The sequence below is a fragment of the Elaeis guineensis genome, chromosome 2, assembly GCF_000442705.2.
Source record: "Elaeis guineensis isolate ETL-2024a chromosome 2, EG11, whole genome shotgun sequence".
NCBI lineage: Eukaryota > Viridiplantae > Streptophyta > Magnoliopsida > Arecales > Arecaceae > Elaeis > Elaeis guineensis.
This window is the reverse complement of record NC_025994.2, coordinates 15,368,488-15,391,092: the sequence shown is the minus strand read 5'-3', so window position 1 is coordinate 15,391,092 and position 22,605 is coordinate 15,368,488. Positions and strand designations below refer to the sequence as shown.

At 36.7% G+C, this 22,605-nt stretch overlaps 1 long non-coding RNA gene across 3 annotated transcripts in view; it reads right to left on the bottom strand.

Moving 5' to 3' along the window:
- Positions 1-21,893, bottom strand: part of LOC105059608 (uncharacterized) — a 38,329-nt gene extending 16,436 nt beyond the window's left edge. The window contains exons 1-4 of one of the 3 annotated variants that reach the window (XR_003798394.2): positions 21,482-21,893; positions 21,342-21,385; positions 12,368-12,428; positions 4,389-4,835 (exon numbers count right to left, since the gene is read on the bottom strand). This is a non-coding gene — a long non-coding RNA (uncharacterized lncRNA). Of the gene's footprint in view, positions 1-4,388; positions 4,836-12,217; positions 12,429-21,341; positions 21,386-21,481 lie in introns of those variants that run through there. The other 2 variants (XR_012138528.1, XR_834312.4) reach the window with 2 other exon arrangements.
- Between the last annotated feature and the right edge of the window lie 712 nt (positions 21,894-22,605).

The following is a 22,605-nucleotide window of genomic DNA, read 5'->3' as shown; positions in this document are numbered from 1 at the left end:
TTCTCTCTCTGATCATATCAGCTTTCATGCAATCTTTAGCTTTAAGAAAATTCTTATGGATGGATTATTTGGATAAACTCTCACAGCAGAATATTCCAAGTAAAATCCTTTTTATATAATAACATAAGATCTTGAATTCACCTTTTGGATCTGTAAGCGAATTACACTCCACCCACTTTGCGTTAATTCAATAGCATAGTTTCCTACTAATCCTTTGTCCCTCTCAAGTTATTATTCCTTTTACAATGGATAATAAAAAGGAGATGTTACTATTAGGCATCTCTCTTTTCATTAGGCTCCAACAGCATTCAATAGCATCCAATATTCTCCTTATAGCTGAGCCATATAAACATTTTGAACCAACTAACTAAATTTTTTCCTTTTTGGTTGGAGACTAGCTTCATGTCTACTCTCTAGAATTTTCTTTAGAGATTCAAATTTGACATCTAATAATTTTTCATTCCCTCTCTAAAAGACATAATCAAAGCCTATGGTAAAATACCAATAGACTGTGCATCTAAGTGCTAAGAGATGAGACCAATTAAGATATGCTTTTGTAGGTTTCTATTTTTTTTTTTTTAAAAAAAGACATGCCTTTCACACTACGAAAATATTTCTTCCCCATGCAAAAAAATAATTAAATAAAAAATTGCATGTAAGGCATAGCGGTTGATCTTTCTTTTATGAAGCTAATTTGGTTTGAAATACTTGATTTAGAATATTCTATCACAATTGGTTATTAAAAAATGTGGACATGTTATGATCTCCCTCTATCTCTGTCTACTTACACTAATGACATAAAAAATGATAGGTTCCATCCAATATTATACCAGTATTAAAAGGTATTCCGAAGTGGAGCATGAAGCTCCGCCTCAGAACTTCGTAGATCTCCTTCTATGCCCATTGCATGTGGTGAGTTCTAGTTGACTTTACAAGTAAAAAACTGAATATGTACTAATATACTATTTTCTCCTCCGAGACACTGTGCAAAGAGCCATAGACTTTGTTAACATCCAAAGGAGAGCGCATATTATAAAGCATCCTCTATACGATGCATTATAGAGGATGCTCTGTAGAATTTTTATCCATCTAACAAGACCTCTATATGAGAATGAAGCATGTACCAAGTCAACAAATTTCATATCATGATTATTTATTTTGAAAAAGAACAAACAAAATATACATAAATGCAGGAAAATAATGAAATGAACACAAGCAGAGATTAAATGCAAGTGAATGCAACTTGTATGATAAACATATTATAACTGTATTGTGATTAGTACACATAAGACACGACAACTTTCGTTCAGATAAATTCCAGTGATCACTTTCAGAGCGAAAGCTTTCACTCTAGAAAAGATAAGAATCCTTCGACTCGTTTTCTTGAGGTTATGTGACAATCCACAAGTGGGAGAGTTTTCATGGGCCACATCCCACGTGGAACCAAGGTGATGCTTGCCTATAATAGGTGTTTTGGATCACAAATACCCCGCAGCCCCGGAGAGAGAGAGAGAGAGAGAGCACCCCTCAATTTTGGATATTGAGATGTTGTGTTGTTTCGTCCTAGAGCCAAGTGGACTCGACACCAGAATTCCCCTACTTGCTCTTGTATAGAAGAAAGAAGTGGAGGAAAAAAAGACACTAGGAACGCCGGGAAAGAACATTACAACCAAATCAATCACAAAGAAAGAGTCCACAAAAACCATGAGCAGTGATGAAGGAGGTGATGGTTTTGGCTTCCCATCTACAGCAAAAGATATGGTTATTGCATGAAAGCTTCTTACAAAATTATGCAGCACATCCAGATAACATTAACTTCGGCTGAAAAGAGCAACAGTCAGTCCACCACCACCTCTGAAGCAAATGCATCAAAATAAAAAGAAAAGGCACCAATCTCTCTCATGGGTCCTCAGTCCTCGCCAACCAGAACCCTTTTCAGGTCTTAAAATTAGCCAATTGATAAACCCACTTGCCTCCCCATCTCTTCTTTGCCACACACATATTCACGTCTCCATCGCAAGTCGTAACAAGAAGCAAACTTTCTTTGTTACAAGAATTCTTCTTTTGATGATTTGTTTAAGGAAAACCTAGCTTAACCATGTTCTACTTTTCCTAACTCATGAATATAATGAGAGAGAAAGGATAGAGGGAGATGTGGCCACTCTCAGTCTCCCCACTTCCTCTATTGAGTTGCCTTACCACATTCTGCAGAGGGATACTTACTTTTCTTCATCTCCCAATAGGTTAGGCAATATCAATCCTAAAACAATTCCCATAATCTAAACCACCCCTTAAGTGGGTGGCGTTTGACAAAGCATGCATCAAGGCCAACTAAACAGCTATGGATATTGAACTAGAAAGAGAAAAACAGGAACAATAAAAGAGAGATTGAGCTGATGCATTGTGGGTTGGCCAGTAAAATACTAAGTTATTAGCGCAACCGTACTTGCAGCCACCTCCTGCCTCAATGAGGCTGCTTGGCAAGTGGCTTCACTTAACGGACACCATGGTGTATCTTTGTACATCCATGCATACAGTCTTTGTTGTTTTCTTCTAAAGCTGGGGGCTTCTAGAGCTAATTGGTATCAAACACTCGGCTCGTCATCGTCTACAGGGGCGGCAAGGAACCAGTGATACAAGGACCACCATTGATAGAAGCTGCTCCTTGCTTGAATTGATTGCTTCTAATAGGTGGTGCAGCACATGACCTCATCTAGAGGGCACTACAAATAAAATCACTAAACGTAATGTCACGAACCATCGTGTTCATGCTGTCACTAAGCCTGCCGCCTTTTCTCCCTCGACAGCGACTCAGCCAATCGAAACCATCAATAAAGATGATTCTGTACAGTCAAAAGATATCCAAATTGAAAGCAGAGGTTGACCCCGAGAAAGTAAACAACCAGTCAGCTTGATTAATATTAGCTTAAACCTTTTGGCTACCGAGTCCAATCCACTACTTGAGACACCATCCATCCACCAACTGGCGGAGGGTTCTCTTACATGTGGACCTACACAAGGTGGTAGCCACATGCATGCATTCCTATACACTATCCTTTTCTTCACATTTTTTTAAAGTGTTACAAACTAATTAATAGTGAGGCTTTTGAAGAGGAAAATTCAAAAGATGAACAGTCAAAAACAGCAGCCCAGGCGAGACTCACCTCATGGATGACGAAACCTAGACCCCGGGGTGGTGGAGAAAAGGCGAGGTGGGAGCTCATGAGGACGCTTCTCTATCGAGATAAGGAGATGAGGAGGCGACCAACGTGGGAGTGTGGGTGGGAAGCAATGATGATGTTATACTGGGGCAGGGCATGAACGATGTTGGGTGTCGGGAGATCCTCCAACCGTGCTAACGAGTCCAGACACGCACGAGACACGAGTTAACAGCAGCAACGGCAAAAGAACTGCTGCCGCTCATCTTGTTGGTTCGGTGAATTTCCTCCATCAGAAAAAGAGTATCTTTGATTGCCCTTAGTTTCAAGTAGTTCACGATCCAGAAAGAGGACTCCATGGTCCCTTCGATCCCAATCCCACAAACAACGATCTTGCACTATTTTTCCAATTGTTCCACTTCCAGCATATAGGAGCACAGCACTCTCATTTTGATTGAAGGAGCACAGCACTCAAATAGATGGCTCTAGGTTCATAGGAAATTCTAGAATTCGGCATTCCAGCAACAATGGCTCCTGGCCCCTCCATACAAACCAAAGCATTCTGATTCTTTTCTTAAATAGAGCTTTCAAAGGACGAAACAGGCTGGCTCGGGCTATGTCATCGGCGATCATGAACGAAGGCCGGTTATTATGTGATGATGCAATACTAGCGTTTATGAATTTATTGGCTGTTGTTGAGTTTGTTGCTGCTTGGATAGGAATTAAATCAACTCCGGAGATTTTAAGGGTTATCCTTTGACGAGTGAATGACATAGAAAAATTAGTCAACTTTTTCATCAATCAACTTACGCATATTTTCATACTTTTCTAGACAGACAAGTTAGTTTTTCATAAATAACATTTATCCATGAAATGAAAGAAAAATCTTATCTACCTAGATAATTAAATTATTTTTTCATCCGTCAGTAAAATAATCTTTTTATTTTATTCCAATAATACCTCTAATTCTATATTAGTAATGATATGATATACTATAATATATAATGTATTATATCATATTATACGATACTATATTGTATTACTTATGATAATATTTATATAACAAAAAGATATTATGAAAAATATAAATAAATTTTAGCAATTTATTCAAAAAAAATAATAATATTTTTAACTATTTTACAATACATGAAAGAACATTCATAAATTATTTTTCTATCTAAAATTTTCAGCAAAAAATGTAGATTTTCAATTTTTTTTTTTTCTCCTACAGGGCGCAAGCCCTAAATATGTAGACATTATGGATTGGAGGAGATTCATATCAGCTGGTTGAGTTCTAATAGTTTGGCCACCCTTGTCTCCATTATTAATAGAATATGTCCAACATTACAAGCTATCCATGTCTCTAACTTATTCAGGATGTTTCTCACATACTCATGAGGTCCTAATTAAGGACTTCCCTCCTTGTTGCTCAAAAAAAAAAAAAAAAGGAAGAGAGAGAGAGAGAGAGACGTGGATGCACACCGACCAATCAATAATCTATTCACGTAGCACCACCTGTCACACATTCGAGAACGCCACATTCCCTATCCAGTTAGTTGCCTCATGTGCATGCCTTATTCTGCCCGTAACTTGTGACAATCTCTCCTCCATAATAAAATCACAAGCTTCAATAAGACTCGGCTTCATTGCAGCTCAAATCTCCATAGCAAACATTTTCTAGCAGTTCAGAACAGAAATAAAACATCTGATTCAGGAGCAGAGGTTGGTAGACGTACTTGAGAGCCCGGAAAATATAACACATGTGCCCCCTCCTTTTCTCTCTTGGTTTAAGAAAAATATTAATTGGGTGAACCGGTCCAATAAGAAAAGAACACGTTGAAAAATTATTAAATGGACCGGATCTCGTGAACCAATCCAAATCCCAAAACGTATGTACGATGGATAATAGAATGAGTTTCTCACCTCTCTTTTGATCTTGAGTAGTTCAAATACAAAAGGATAATATGGCAAGTGACTATTGGATCTGGTCATCTAATAATTTCTCCATACACACACACACACATAAAAGAAAACAAGGAGAAAAGCTGGTGCGTGTTGCTTTGGGGTTGAACTAGTCCCGTCTTAAGTTAGTGGGCCTAATCCAACCAATAATTAAAGAGGCCACTTATACTCTCTCTCTCTCTCTCTTAGTGGCAACATGTAAGAAGAGTGTCGTTTAGCTCAGGCAAGCAGTGACGGACCAGCCTCAAGCCTATTTTACGTCGCCTATAGTTGCGTTGCGCCAAACAAAACGAACCAATAGCCTAAGCGCACGAGGATGACTACGTCACCTTTCCAGTGCCCCCGCTCCTCGGGCTGGAACCCGCGGGCGCTTTATTTTTTGCGCCCGGCGGTCGGGGCCGGGCCCCGGGCCCGCCGCGTGTCCCTCCACGTGTCCAGCCGTTGGATTCTGCCAAGGGCCCTTGCCGAAAGCCACGACTCGGAGGAGACGTGGCTCCACGAGACATGCGAGCGGACGTCGGGGGATCGGAGGAGCGGAATGATGGGAGTTTAAAAACCAAAATATTTGGGAAAGGAGGAGGGAGGACTAAGTGCCACCAAGGCCCCTATAGCTAGCTTGGAAGCTGGAGTTACAAGTGGGGTCTTGTCCACCCAACTCTGCTTCCAGCTCGTGCGGTTTATTAACGGCCCCTGAAGGTGGGGGAGACTGTGATCTCCAGTTCCCAGGGTACGGATGCACATTTTGGATAAGCTTCCACCCTCTTGGATGGATTTTTAGCACATGCTATGCAGATGATTAAAAAACCCTAGTCTACCGAAATTGGCGAAGCATTAACTACAAGATATTGAGTTCCATAGTCATGATCTCAATGAAATATCAACCCACTTTGTGTATCTTTAATCTGAATGAAAGAAAAAGGGGAAAGAGTCAAACAATTATCATCCCTTTGGCTGGTTGAAGAATGATTACTACTAGAGAAAAGAGTGAGCTAGGGGAAAAGAAGAAAGCTTTTTGCCCCCTCGCGCTATGTGGTGCCATTTTGACGTTATCGCACGCGGCACCATGGAACAACCAACAAGAAGTATCTCGGAACGACTTTGCTTTATGTATAACATGATATTTATGCCTCATACCGAGCTCACCTAAGAAAATTTTGAAATGTAGTTCAAAAATGATATATAAAAAAATATTATCTTCTTATTAGCTCAGCCGGTTTAAGCTAGTATATACTGAGATGCATGTCCATGTGAAATTGATATAGCTCGATCAAGATATTCTACTTTCTTGTGACTACTTCACCATAGGTTTTTCCGATCAATGAAATCTTAGATGTTTGTGCCTGAAAGCAAACTTGACCTAGATTTATACTTCGGCCAATATTTTGATGTCACAATCACCACATATATCTGACAACCTAAAATCCCAGTTCACCCCAGTTTCCTGCCAGCTATATTATTGGGATCTAAATTCCCTGCTCAAAAGACCGAAGTCACATCTACATGCCCTTAGAGCACATGCTGAAATAGAGTCAACCCAACCATATGAGATTCTCTACTGACACAGAAACGACCATGTCATGGACCCTACGAGTGGATAACTTCGAAACAAAATATTGCTGAAAGCACTGCAGATCCAAGAAATGGCATGGCATCTCCTAGGTCAAGATGATATTTGTTGCCTTGACGCACTGATGACAGTATATACACTCCAAACATTGTCAAACACTGAAGGATAATATACAATATAGCATCAGGCTAAAGAGGAATCCAAGGATCATAGCCTCCAGCACTTGTAAATATCTTCAGTCCAGTCCAATATGGATAGACCATATCTGACAAGACATGCATCACCACATGGGCAACTTGAAATGATAAGGATGCGGAGTGAGCAAAAACAGACCACAATCTAGTTGTCTGATCTGAAACAGAACAAAACTAGTTCTTCCATTCTCAGAATAGTAGAAAGAACACACGTGAGTCATGATGGAAAACATGCTTGCAGCTAAGCATGCATGCCCATACCAAACCTCACCATGCCCAGATGCAGTGGTTGCATCCTTTTTGCCCCACTTCCATCCACAAGACGATGAAAGCTACCCATGAGTCAGCATGCCCACAGCTTGCTGTGGGGCTGGAAGAAATACACATGCACATTCTTCTATTCATGGAGCAGCACAGGCACCATGAAAAGAACAAGTAGCTGTGCCTGCTGGGCCTTGCTCGTGCCAAAAATCAACACCAAATCACGACGACATGCCGTCCTGCCCGACTGCCTGTGATTTACATCAAACGTGCAGACACTATGCAGTGTCCTACATGTAGCATGTTAAATTATTATGTCATGTTAAATGCTTTTTTCTCATCTAGAAAAGAACAGAAATCTAGAGCACATCAAGAAGTGGTCTCCTTAAATAGCAAAAGAGCTACGTGGCAGTCCTTGCTGTCGTCTGGAAATTGAGACAACCTGATCCCTTACAATGCAGGGGAAAAGGCAGAGAAAAGAATAGCAAAGAACGATCTGCTAAGTTGTGGTGACTTCATACAGAAACATGTGGTGTGTTATGGAATTGATTGTAGGTTCTAGAAATTGAGAAGAAAAAAATGCTAAGGGACATAGCAGTAACAATAAATAGAAGCAGTAGGAGGAAGGAAGTGAATACACTGGATTCAACTAACTTTGTATATATATATATATATATATATATATATATATATATATATATATATATAAGTCACTTACATTCAAAGGAAAACTAGTGCAAAAAACAGGGAAGGCTGAAGCATCCTGTGAGGGATTTTTCCCAAGTAAAGCATTTTCCTCAAAAGACTATGCATAAAACATGAACATTTTTCACAAGCATTTCCAAAGACCTAATAGGTTAAAAGTATTGATTTGGGCATCCTAGTGCTTTATATTGCACAGAATAGCAAGATGGTCCCTATTTTATGAAAATACTATATCCCACAATCTAATGAAATGGTCAAGAAGAAACAACTGTTAAATATTTAATATATCCCCAATAAACATAACTAATGAAACCTTCTTTCTGGCCCTGTTTGCTCAAAGAGCAAGACCATTCTCCCTTGACTTCTTCTTCTTCCATCGACACTAATTATTCTCCTCTAAGCAGCCAATTAAAATTCATTTTGACTCACTTAGTGTGAAGTTAGAGTAAAGCTTTACAATATATTGACCCTTTCTGAAAAAATTCTTTTAGTCTTTCCTACAAGAAACAGCTTGTTCCTTTTCCCCTGTTAAACTAGTAAGTCCCTCGTTAACCTCCATGGGCTTAACGGAAGCATTTAGAGCTCTTGCTTTTTACTAGAATATTATTTGAAAAACTCTTATTTCTTTCCCTCTCATGAAGACCTCAATCCAACTTTTTAACAATTCTGAGCTATTTCCAGAACCAGGTCTTTTGCATCTCAAACTCTCATGAAGGAGCTACTAACACAATATTATATACTAGATAAGACTCGATGCTTGCAAAGGATAAACAATAAGAACTCTAGTGGACTTCATGACAACTCGCATGACTCCTACAATGTTTCAGCACATGAACCAACATGGCAAGGGAAAGAACGTACAAACCAGGGTTTGCCCAACCAACGCAAACCACTCGGTTCACGCAAACCGACTTGAACCGGTGCGGAATCGGGTTGATTTGACCACTTGGTTTGGAAGAAATGCAGAATAGGTCAAAGCCCATTGGGCAATTCCACTTGGTTCTGCTCAACTTTGACCAGCACTTATTGGTTTGGCTAAATTGATTCCTTTAGCAAACTCCCTCCTTTCTCAAACTCCCTCAATCACTTCACTCTCTCTCTATCCACCCTCCCCAAACTCTCTTGGACCTCTTGATCGCTTGCGTGCCTGCTCTCTCTCAATCTGTCCTTAAAGGCTTTTCGCCTACTGCTTGAACCACCAATAAGATGTGAGCCAGAGGAAACATTACCTCTGTCAACCATCAGCCCCCGTCATCACCCTCTAGCCCCTCTCAATCTTGTCCGTCCCTCTACGAACCACCAACCCCCTCTGCGACCTCCAGCCTCCCCCAATTGATATCTCAGAATTCGAATCAACAACCTCCAGCCCCTAATCCACCTCCCTTCTCTATTTGGGTCCTTCTCTCCATGCCTTGTTTTTCTCCCTTTCTCGCTCACTCTCGCCGGCGCCTAATCATCACCACATGTGTACTGTATGTCACTACGATATGGTATAGTACCATATCGACCTAGTACCTAATTGATACAGGCCATGATATTGGCATTATGAACCCTAACATAAATATAATATTTATGCATTAATTTCTTAATATCATCCTTAGAAATTTCAAACACTGCCTTGGGTCTCAAATGTCTTTCAAGCAGTTGCAATTGTTTCAAATTGTTTTGGTAAAAACTTAAAAAAGGCTCCAAAATTAGTTTGATGCAATGAAGATACGTTGTTAAAGCCTTCAAGCTATCTTTCTCTACAAGAACATCCCTTGTATCTATATAACCATTTGTACGAGCAACGCTATTTCTTTGAATTGATACGAGCTAAGCTTTTAGAAGTGCCAAAAAATTATTGAAATTAGAATACAATTCCACAAAAATGAACATCAATTACAGAGTGAATCCTTTGTTTGTTGTTTAATGTCTATATCCTCCTGGAGAATCATAACATCACTAAGCAAAACAAGCAAGTTAATTTATAATGTCCGTGCATGGGGAGACCAAGTGACAAGAAAAACAATATTTCTTTTTCCTTTTCTTTTTTCTAAGCAAGTGAAATGGGTTATTTCTTCCTATCATGAAGGAGGAGAATAAATGAGATAGATGGGAAAAGGGTCCTCACGATGCTATTGGATAGAGATATAAGGAAAGCTTTAATTGGATAAATGATGCAGACCAAAAGTATCCCCTACGCTTTGGTTCATGCAAAGGCCAAACAATCAACACAAGGTGACCCAACAGAGCCATATTTTATGGCCATGCATGACCATGTGATGGCACTTGACTAGCCCGAGCTCAAAAAGCTCAAACTTTTGAATGTTAGAATGTGTCATGGGTGCTAGCAACTTCCAAAATTCATTAAAAATGGCACAGGAAGAATTTCAGGAAGAAATCACTTCCATTGTGTCTGCAATCATAAGTATTTTAGCAAAACTTGAACCATATCAATCAAAGGTTAGACAAGTATGGACGACCAAAAAACTGAACCTATATCAATGCAATTCAAGTCAGTAGCCGAAGGCAGAACCATATTGTCAGACCACTATGAAAACATTGTGGATGTCAGAAACCTGCCATCAATGGTATTTTCGAGTTGTCATTAACTTAAGAGTCATCTGATGGTATTTAGGATGCCATCAGATCAATCGACAGCAGATATGTCATCAGCGAATCAGCTTTTTCATCTAGAAGTGCCCTTAAGGCTCAGAATTTGTTTCTAGAAGCCCTAATTTGGATGTTCATCAAGTCCTAGTCAAGTTCTAAGGGATCCCATGTCTCTATCAATGCAAAGACCCACAACCTTCTTTTGCTATGTGGTCCCTTGACCACCTGCATACCATGATCGCCTTTTTGAATGCTAAATTCTAATATTTAATATCTTACTTTAACTACATTCTCTACTTTTTCGTTCTCATTTCTCTTTTATATTGCAATTAAATACAATAAATTGTTTTTTTGTCTAAAAAAGGGTACTAAATATGATCTAATGCTATATATAATAACCTTCAATCTCCAAGACTACATCAAACTGATATCAGTCTCCAAGATCTATAATAAATGCACAAAGCCACTCTGCTACACCAAGGTGAGCATGTGGTGAGGCAGAATTGTTGTTACTTATTTAAGTTTCAAGAGGATCAAGAGGAGTTTGGGTTTGTACATTCAGCATTATTGTAATTTCTAGATTTATTCTTAGGTTATATTTTCAGTTCTAGTCTCTATTTTAGACAGTCCTATTTTAGGTATAGGTTGGCTGGGGAATCTTTTCACATTCTGGAGATTGTATTTCAAGATTTTTTTTTTTTTTTTGATATCATCCCTCTGGGGTTTGAGTGGAATCTATAATTTGCACTTTTTAGAAGGATTTGATATTCCTTTCTTTTAGGATAGTCTTAGTTTGAGCAAAGATCAGGAAGAAATTTACAAAAATGAGAGCTACAAATCAAACTTCTGGTCACTAAAGAATGGACAAATGGCTGGACAAAGTCACCGAAGGGAAGCAGCCCATGCATATTTGAGAAATACAGATGGCCGAAATTCAAATATTGGAAAGCACTGTGTTGATTTCACCACCAAAAATCATGTCATACGCTGATCATGACTTCTCAGAGAAACTGACACCTATGGTACTCGGGTACATCCGTACAGTGCTAACCCACTCCCTCCAATCTATTGTTTATGCCCCACAAAAGTCCCCTGTCTGAGCTCCAAATCCCTTCAGTGACTTTGTCCATCCATGTAATTCTAGGCACCCCCTGCCTCCTTCTGCCTTATTTGCAAATAATGCAACCCTGAAGCCCACTATTCCAAGCCCATCAAGAACCTCCCAACTGTGGTAATTAATATGGTATCTCCTGCATCTCATCCACTATAGAACTACACACAAGCTGAAATTTGCAACAGCTTTGGGCTGCTCGGCTTTGGCTTCTTATATGAAGGGGTATCCAAACTCAACTCAAGCAAACATGATTACCACTCCCAGCCCATTTTTCTGATACTGAAAAACTACTTTGGAAAACATGTTGGCTGCATTAGGGTATGCACTCCTTGGACTTATAGTGCACCCATTCACTTATCAAATTCATGTCAAATCCAGTTAAATCTGAACTAAATTCAATCAAGTCCCTATTTCATAGGGCTAGACCAGAATGGTTTAACCGCTTAAAATCAGATTTAAAAAATTGTGTCACGTCCATGCTAAATCAGGTTCCATAAACCCATATAACCTTATCGGGGAACCGATTTTAGGTTATATAGACAAAAAAAACTATGTATCCAGTTTCATGTGAGGGGCAACGGGATCATTCCAGGTCAATTTCACATTACCTCTACAGACAACTAACCAACAATCAGCAAGTCAAATTGCTAGCCCAACCAGATAAAAAATCAAATACTGAATTTCAAGTTCAGTTCTGATGGATCATTCAGTTTCGATGTTTTTGGGATTTTCTGTACAATTTCCACAGTTATGCAGGGAGAAAAATTTTAGAAAATTAAATGAAAATTAAAAGATGTCAGGATTTACATACCATTTTATAGTATAATGAACTGTCTGTGAACCTTGTGTGCATTGTCTTTAGATTAAACGGCCTGAAAGCATATAAAAACTGCTAAAGATTTCAAAATATATTTATATATGCAATAAAAAAAATAAATGCATAAATCTCTTGAAAAATTAGAACATACACTAGTTACCAACAAGTATTATGTCTGAGCTCATAAGAATTGTATACAATATGTCAATGAGTTGAGTTTGAAAAAACAAAAGTTCTTTCTACTATTATAGAATATATGATAACTTGTGGATTTCAGTTGTCTAGTGTGTAAATAAGGTCTGAACAGTCTTGCTTACATGGTACCAATTGAAAAGCTTTAGTAACAAATGTTTGAAAAAGACTAAGCTTCAATATATTTTTTTTTTTTTGGCAACTTTACGCCTCTATGCTTTCAGATCTACTCAAAACTCTTAAGATATGAGATCTATGCTACAAAAGTGTCTCCAAGTAGCCAAGCCCGACATAAAGAAGAAAATCAGGCATTAATATAAAATAAGGCTTTCTGCTGATAAAGATAAATTACACCTGAAAATTATTAGTTTTGGCTAAAACCACCAGAACAAGAGTCGAATTATGTAGTTTCAGCCAGAAATGGTGGAAGTTATTGAACACGTTGAAACTCAAGCTGCAGATTTATTTAACTGGCTTGAAATATGATGATGAATAATTTGGACCTGTGAAGAAGAGCAATTAAACAATAGATGTAATAGGAAACTTTTTACATTTTTTTGTTAATCCTTGTAACAGGGATGGTCTTGGTGACAGACCAATTGAAATTGGGTTTAATGGCATAGCTGAGGACTTCTTGATTAATAGATGTTGCAATCTTTTGATTCTTGACTATCTTAGGTTTAACCAAGAAATCCAAGTTTATAGTGGTTGGTTGCACGATGCAAACCAGAAACAAGAAAGAAAATACTATAAAAATGATGCTAGAAGACAATGAGTAGCAAGTTGTGATTTTTCTGCCTGCATTGGATATATGTCAACAAATATTGTGAAAAAGGATTCCAAGAGATGTAGATGGGCATTGAGGTGACAACATTATGAAGTCTCCACATAATTATACCGCATGACAGTATGAGATGGCCAATACTAACATGGCAATACCTTGAGGACCTGTGTGTCACTTTTATGGTTGTCGATACAAAGCTGAATTATGAATCAGGACAATCATGAAAGTAAATGAACGTGACAATTCTATTTCCGATATGCAGAAAATAAGCATATCAATGACCAGAGTTTGCCTCTGCAGCAAAAACAAAATGTTTTAGAAACAGCTGGAGGGTGCTATCATGGCAAATGGAGCTATACTGAATAGGTTTCTTGATTTTAGACATTCTTGCGGTGTACACCTATAAAATGGTCAAAAGAAAGTCACACACTAGATGAACTGGTTCTTTGAACTGGAAAAAACAGTAGAAATCTACAGGTCAGCAAACAGGTCAGGACAACATCAAAACCTCTTTCCCAGGAAACAATCACCGAGAATCTGTTTCCTTTCAAAAAAGCTTTATGCTTTTGCACCTTTTCAATAGCATTTTTAGGATTTTACCTTGCATCTTTGCATGAAAGTGGGATTTCAATCTTATTTTTGAAGACCTGGTTGTTCTTTTTTTTTTTTTTGGCCTGTCACCCCAAAGATTAAAAATTTTATATGACATGTCCCTCAATAAATACTAGTAATGTGCATGTACCACACACATTTATGCAGTAGCATTAATTACTTAACATTAGTAGTTAATATGCACTAAACCAACATATCAAAATGAACTAAAAAAGATGGTTCGATCTGGTAGATGGGAACTTTTTCTCTTCATGTCTGCTATTTTCACAAACATAACAACACAAGATGCATTAATGTAAAAAAAAAATATAAACCAACAAATTATACATGCTAGAGAGTATAGATTAGCATGTTATTGAAAATATGGACACAATTAAAAGGTAGCAAGAAATGACCTTGTTTGGAGATAAAGATCTTTTAAGATGATAGAACATTAGAATTGGTGAATAAATTATGAAAACAGGATTCCAATTAAGAAGAATCTTAGATTGCATATATGATAGCAGAAGCTGGGGAAACACAGAATAATTTATCAAAAAAATCCTACATTAAACAAGTATGAGCATCAACTATGGAGCAATCATTTATTCTTTCCTACATCAGAGTAAGCTGAGAAGTGTTGAAGATACCAAATATTATTCAGGTCATCCTCTGCATCACATAGTAGAGGTTGGGCATCAAAATTGCAAATAACATAGCATCACTCAATGATAAGAGTATGCTTTCCTGATTTTTAAAAAAATAAAAAAGAGAGAGAGAGAGAGCAATGAATAAATATGTACATAATTGTTTATCATTTTCTAATCAATATTTATCTATTATGTTGTTAAAATGGTCGCACAATCTTGCTAAGGATGGACTTAATACCTGACAATGATTTTCCCAATTTCGTAATGAGGAAAACAAGGACTATCTTGCAGTAAAGAAGCAACCAAATATTTGCCAGAAGCAAAGGAAATGTTACTAGATAGGAGTAGGAAAGGAAGAATTTGGCTTCTCATCATTTGACAATCAGGAATATTGGTTCCAAAGAACAAAATGAAGAGTATTCAGTTGTATTTATTGCTGGACAGTATAAATTGACAAGTCCATAGTAATGATATAAAAAGATAGCGCCATGAAAAACTAGACAGTTGACCTTGAGATCCTTGAGTTTCCAAGGAGTATTCAATAACAAGCAAGAAAACATCCAAGTGTAAAATAGTTCTTTTCCAAAGAACGAAATGGATATCCATCTACCACAGTTTGTATTATTTCTGAGATGGAATTAATGCTACATTCCTATCTAATATCTAAACAAAATAAACTATAGTTGTTAGCCTTATATCTTAAAATAATTTATTTCTTAACCATGTAGGTAAGTCTTACAAAATGAATGAAATAAAAGCTGATAAGCATTAAAGGAGTACGCATTCTGTTTGTAATGATTAGGGCCCATGTAATCATTTTTTTTCAGCACAGTGCAAAATCATCACACCTATTCCAGAAAAAATGATGGTAGAAGCTTGCTTGTATTAACTTTACTATTGTAATTTTTATTTACTGGGTCCCATTTCAATATAGCCAAAACTATTTCCCTTTTTGATTTTCAATTGTAAAAATGACTTGGAAATGAAAGCGAAAAATCAGGCACTTACTTTGTCCAAGAAGGAGAGAGATGTTTGTGTGCATTTATTTAGATTAATTCATGGTTTTGTGAAAAAATTACATGGAGGACATTTTAGTCAATCATATGGGCTTGACCATAGCCTCCTACTATTTACTTAACCACCCCTATAGTACCTATACATTAACAAATTACTTCTATAATAGACAGATCACTTTTGTCTCAGTATCTTACAACTAGTAGTTATTGTCTTCCATGTACTATGATTTGGTGTAAGATTTTTAGTTCCTGCAGAAGTCTTCCATCCACGAAGGTTTAGAAACAGCAATAGATGCTTCATAACTGCATACAAGCAAATCTAAATCCACATTTTTGCTCATTATTGCATTATCACATCATCATCTGCAACAATTTAGAAACAGCAATAGATACTTCGTAACTGCGTACAAGCTAATCTAAGTCCACATTTTTCGTTCATTATTGCATGATCACATCATTCATAGTGAACCAATATATTCCCTTAAAAAGGTGATCAAAATCATACAGCCAGAATCCCTATTTTGCAAGCTATCTGAAATCCAGTGAGTTCATTGACCGAACAAATGCAATAGAAATTTCAGATTCAGTAAACTATTCTTGACCTTTTAAACAATTATATTGCCATTTTATATCTCGAAGTTTGTGGTCAGAAGCAACCAAAATCAGAAGGTACCATCTTGAAAATTCGAATCAATGCTTCAATCACCATAAGAAAGAAAAAAGCCCTCGATTTTTATGCTAAATTGGTAATCAACAAAAGAACTGTTTTTACAGCAAGAAAAAAAGGATTTTTATATAAAAAAGAAGTGCAGAAGGAGACTTAGTCTTGGAGCCGAAGAAGAAAGAAGGATGAATAAAAAAAAGGAAAAAAAATGAAAACGGAGAGAAATATACACCACTTCAGCATAGATCCAAATGACTTAGTCTTGGAGCTGAAGAAGAAAGAAGGATAAAGAAAGGGGGAAAAAAAAGAGAGAGAGAAATATACACCAGTTCAGCATAGATCCAAATTGATTTGATCCCTCTTCTCTGATTTAAAATGTGAGAGATGTCATCATCTTGTTGTTCTTGCTCTGATTCACTTAACAGCTGCAAATGTTGTGGGATTGAACATTACAAGGAACAGACAAGAGAAAGGTAACAATAGATGGAAAAGGAGGAAGTAGGGGTTCAGTTGTGAGGGGTGATGCAATGGATCTTTCATCCATTAAGATATGCATACGATGATACATTTTTGTGTATTTATTTAGATTAATTCACGACATTATGGAACATTGTATGGAGTGTGTTTTCGTCAATTATATGGGTACAACCAAAACATCCATGACCAAAGTCCCTACTGTTTGCTTTTAGGATCAGCATTATGTATTTAAGTACACGATGATTTTGTGGCTGGTTGAAACAAATATCGGTGAAACCACATGTCCTAAGCAGTACCTACATCAAACAACCATCTTGCATCAGGCAAACACCAATAATGCCTCAAATGTCACTGGAAACAACTCCAATAAATCTCTTGCCCCACATAAAAGGGCATGCAACAATGACCTCCATATTCCATAGTGGTTACAACTTACAAGTCTTCTTAAACATCTAATAATGTCAAACTTCATAGTACAAAGCATGCAAAATAGCATCCCCCATCCTCATCCTCGCTAGTAACACACATTGGTCCCAAGAAAAGCTATTTAGTCAAAGGTAAAGCAAACTTAAATGTATATAAGGAGACATTCCCATATGAACCAAAACTTATCTAATATTCTTCGTAAAATCACTCACAAGTACTATCTTGCCTAGCATAGTCGCACACAAATTCTAATATATGAATGGTGTTAGAATTCTAGATGCCAAAAGCATTGTGTTCTCATGAAAAGAGAATCATGACCTTTCAGACTAGAAGGTCCTTCATTAATTATTTTGTCTTCAAGGGTGAGCCCCCATCTTCCTAACAGTTTTAATCCTTTTAAAATGGAGGATCTTAGAAAAATACATATTGATCCATCTAATCATGGCATTGACATCAGTGGAAGAATCAAGAAAGGGAAAAAAAAAATACTTGAGAAAGCTCAATATCCCAATACAAAGTTCCTCCCAAAACATCATGCTCTTCTCTTGGTCAGCATTTAACTTATCATGATCACAAACCATTCATTCCATCTCATACATATTTCCCTAATAAAAAGTGCTAAAGGTGGCACTAACCCTCTAATCCCTCCTTTCCAAAAAATAACTTAACTAATCACACAGTATCAGAAGCCATCAACTGCTCTGTCCTAACATTGACAACACAACTATTTCCCAACAAAAGAAGCATCTAGCTTCATGATATCCTAAAAGCTCATATCTGCCGCCTTTTACTTGAGAAGCCCCTAAATCTCCATTCTTCTGCAGTATACTACAGATAGATCTTGCAATAGTTTCTGAAACAGCGATCTACATAACCTACAAATGATAAACCACATAGTGAGCGTGAATACTTCTCACCAGATCAACTCTTCCGGGAAAGATGAGCCAAATTCATCCTTCTACATCTTTATGTTATATTTCCAACAGAGAATCCCAATCATACAATTTCTCCAAACATCCAAACAAGGCACTAGGTATTCAATTAGAAATTTATAATCAGCATTAATTCAACCCAATCTATAAGTCAACACCATTCTCATTGTCTTAATTTCTACCAAAGAAAACAATAACATCAGGTTCTGAAATCCACTTAAAGCAGATAAAAAAAAACTTTATATTTCACATTCTCCAGGTTATCAATTCTAAACATTGGGGCATTATTTGTGCACAAGTTAAAACTCAGATCCATGTCCATCTGACGAACTTACTATTCCACCAATAACCTGCCCTATCAACCCTCACATACATGTCTTAAACAACTCCACTTCTGTGCAAAGAAAGGAGAAATAAACCCTAATTTTTTTATTACAGAAAAGAACAAACAAGAGAGAAAAGATAAGTTAACTGAAATCGAAGTTTCATTATAAAAATAGAACACTTCAGCTATGCAACTTTGACCCATACCCTATCTATCCATCACATGCCTTATTCAACCCCAATTCACACTTTCAAAATAAGTATGAGACCTTCTACCCCAATTCTCATGCTATAAGATAAAACAACATCATACAACAATTCAAGGATGCAATAACTGAACAAAAAAATTGGCAGTGAGGCAACCAATAAAGAGGTCTTGTCCTTTCAAAATAGGTAGACCTTCTGATTAGCTCCTTAAAATCATATCATGGTCTTGATGTCTGCTTGATATCCTTGACCAAGGCATCTTGCTTCTTTTGAATATGGCTGGTACTTGTAGATTCCTTAAAACAATGGTACATCATGAAACCTCATAATATGCAAAGCATATGGATAAACTAAAAAGAAAAGAAATTAAGTTAAGGAGTGCATTTCTTTCGTATTTGGACATCTTTATTCAGTTCTTTCTCTTTGAAGGCCTTCTCCAGTTAAAGTTTCTGAAAATAGTTGATACTCTGAGTTTGACAATTCTGAACCATATAGACCATCCTGCTACCAACATGAGAGAGAGAGAGAGAATGACCTCTCTCTATTACTTGAAACCTTGTTGAATTCATATTCGCTAATATAATTCATCTTCACAAAGAAAAATGAAATCAATTATACAAGTATCCATCCTCAAAAATCATCCATCCATCTCACCAAGAAGCTCACCGTTCTTATCCACTTACTCTAAAAAACAACCTCAACAATTCGTGTCCAGACCAACTCATTCTTTCCTATCCAATCATTACCTTAAATCATCAGCAGACATCTCATGTTAACTCCTCAAAAACCCAGTTTTCTCTCACCTATGCATCTCTTGCACAAGCATGTAAATGAGATTCTCTTGACATCCCATATTTCTTCCGCATTTTGAGTTCCTTTACAAACTCAAAATTTAAAATGATAATATTTAAGACATCTCATTATTAAGTAACTGCACTAATCAAGCCTAGAATGCAAACCACAACATTTAAGCTTACAAGGTTCAATTCCTGCTAACTAAATCCAAAAGCATAGCAACAGAAAACAATGCCAATGATCATTTGGACTTTCTAAGAAAAAAAATAAGGAATTCAAAAACTTGTCAATCTTATGCATTACCAAATCATGTGCAAAGTTGGTGATCTACTTCTTCATAAGTGCCACATCAATCAAATTATGTCTCTTAGTAATGAAAGATACAACATGTGCTTTTATTCAGCATGATACTTCCTGCTTCAAAGGGAAAGTCATCACAACCCAAATCAGCCATAATGCACCAAGGACCAATCCATATAAACCGTACCTATATCACTCCACAAAACCAAAAAATGCCACTTAGTCTACCTGTTGTCATGCAAAGACCACTCACAGGATCCTCCCTCTTATTTGACTCTAAAGCTTCTCTGACAAATATGAAGCAGTATAGCAAAAGCTAAGCATGGTTTCTCTCGCTTTGTCATAACAGAAACCCTACTTAAATCACTCCACAAAACCAAAATGCCACTTAGTCTATCTGTTATTATGCAAGACCTGCACTCACAGGATCCTCTCTCTTATTGGACACTAAAACTTCTCCTTCAACAAATATGAAGAAGATTTGCTTCCAGATAGAAAGCAGATTTTGTTTATATCAACTAAGAAATCTTGTAACCACTGATGTTTTCTCTACCTTCTTCAACACTCATATGTCAAGGGATAATCTTCATGAAATATTTGAACTCCTTTTCATCACAAACTCCTCGATACCAACTATATAAACATTACATTCTTTTTGCAAGTCCACAGATTGGACTAGTCAAGAAAAAGTAAAGTAAGATGGAAATCACATACACACAGAGGCGCACACACAGATACATACATCAGATATGGCCGGTCAGTGATAGTTGCAATAGAAGAATTGCACATCATCCATCAACATAAAAATAACAAAATGTCTATTATATACATGATGAAGCAAAGACTCCTAGGAGTTCAGAACTCAGAAGTTGTATTAAATTCCACCGACGAAGTATAAGCACTTAACATTCAGCACATTCAAATGGATGGATATTTACAGAAGTGTAAGACCATTAAACAAACACCACAAAAAAAAAAAAAGCCATCTGAAATAGGGATAAGAAAAAAATGATCAAGGAAGTGCATACTGATTATTCACTCATCATGAAACCACCACCATATCTCCTCTATGTTAAATGGCTACTGAAAAAAGCAATATAATAAGTAGCATGATGAGAATGTGACATTACATCCAGCTTGTTCTTCTTTAAATGCCAAATTCTAACTAACCTCTCCACGACTCCCCAAATAATTCAACAAGTAAATTACCAAATTTAACATGTCCAATAATGAACACCAGGGTCAAGAAACAGTTCATCTTCTTCATATGACCCTAAATATCTAAACTGTGCTTCATCACTTAGCATCTATTCCAGTCTTGATCACGAGAACAGCAAACCATGACCCATAACATCAGAAAGCTGGACAGAAAGAAAACTTCAACAGAAATGGTAATCAGGCAGCACCATTATCATCTTCGAAAGTTCAGCAGCAAGTATCACAATCTCATAAAATCTAATGAAATAATAATACCATACTTCAAAAAAAAAAAAAAAATCTAGAAGAAACAAAAGAGGTGAAAAACCGCAGAGAAATCCAAAGCAAACAGAAATAAGAAAGAAATAGAGGACCAAAACAAAATTAATCAAGAACAGAAACAGAACCCTAACCTTCACAAATTGCCATCTCCCTCTCGAGTAACTACGTCTCCAATCTGACGAAGAAAATCTTGCTAAGATTAATTAGATACAGAGAAGAAGAGAAAGAAATCTGGGATTGAGAGCTGTTACCGTAAGGCGATCGTTCTAACCTTTCCTTTCTTTTCTTTATTCGCTCTCATGTTCGTTCTTGGAGATAAAAAAGAACCGTCGGCTAGATTTCTATTTTGTTTTGCACGAGAGACAGAGAAAGCGAGGCAGCAGCAGAGGAAAATAGAATAGCAACCGACAAAACCGCCTGCTGTGTCGCCTTCTCTTCATCCCTCTTTTCTCCCTCTCGCCTCATTTCCTTTCTCTTTCTCCGATTGGTAACCTACTAAAATGCCATCGTAGGTGGGTTGAATCCCATGCTACGCCCACATGACCGGCCACATCAAACGAAAGCTCAGTGTGTAACGCCACCACCAGTTCGATTTTCAAATTTTTTCACTAAAAACTTGTTGGCTACTGTAAATGATGGAAACTGTCAAATTTGAGATCTTACATTTCACATTCAATATATAGGTGAAATATGTTTGTTAGGACAACAATCCACGGACACTTGCAACTTAGTGACCATTTATCGCATCATATGCAGGGAAATATTTTTAAGACTGAACTTGATGATAGGACGATATCTACCTGCGGTTCTTATAAAATTTTTTGTATTCTAATTTTTTAAATTACTCTCGTATCAATAATATGACTGTCTGTATATATTAAAAAAAAATTAATTAATATTTTTAAAAATAAATTATATCTTATATTGCACATATTGGTATTATGGTACATCATATCAATCAAATTATCTCGTGGAGGCTCTACTTATTATATGTTTATCTCTATGATTAGCCTGTAAAAGTATATGGTGCACAAGTCATATGGCGTAGTTGATGCTTGGTATGACTATTTGTTTCTAAAAAAAATTTTTGTGCACTACAGATAATGTAGAAAATTCGACATAGAGTGCATTGCTTTACGTAATTGATTTACGTAGCCATCACTTTTGAATATATATTTAATGTCTGCAGTTTCATTTTTTTTATTTAAAATTTTTGAATGACAAAAATATCTTTATTTTTTAAAAAAAATTATGATATATTATATCCATATTATTACATGCTACATTCGAGAAGTTGTAATTTTGATACAGGATATCATAATATATCACAAAATATCATATTTTTTTTTAAAAATATGAATATTTTTGTCATTCAAAATTTTTAAATAAAAAAAT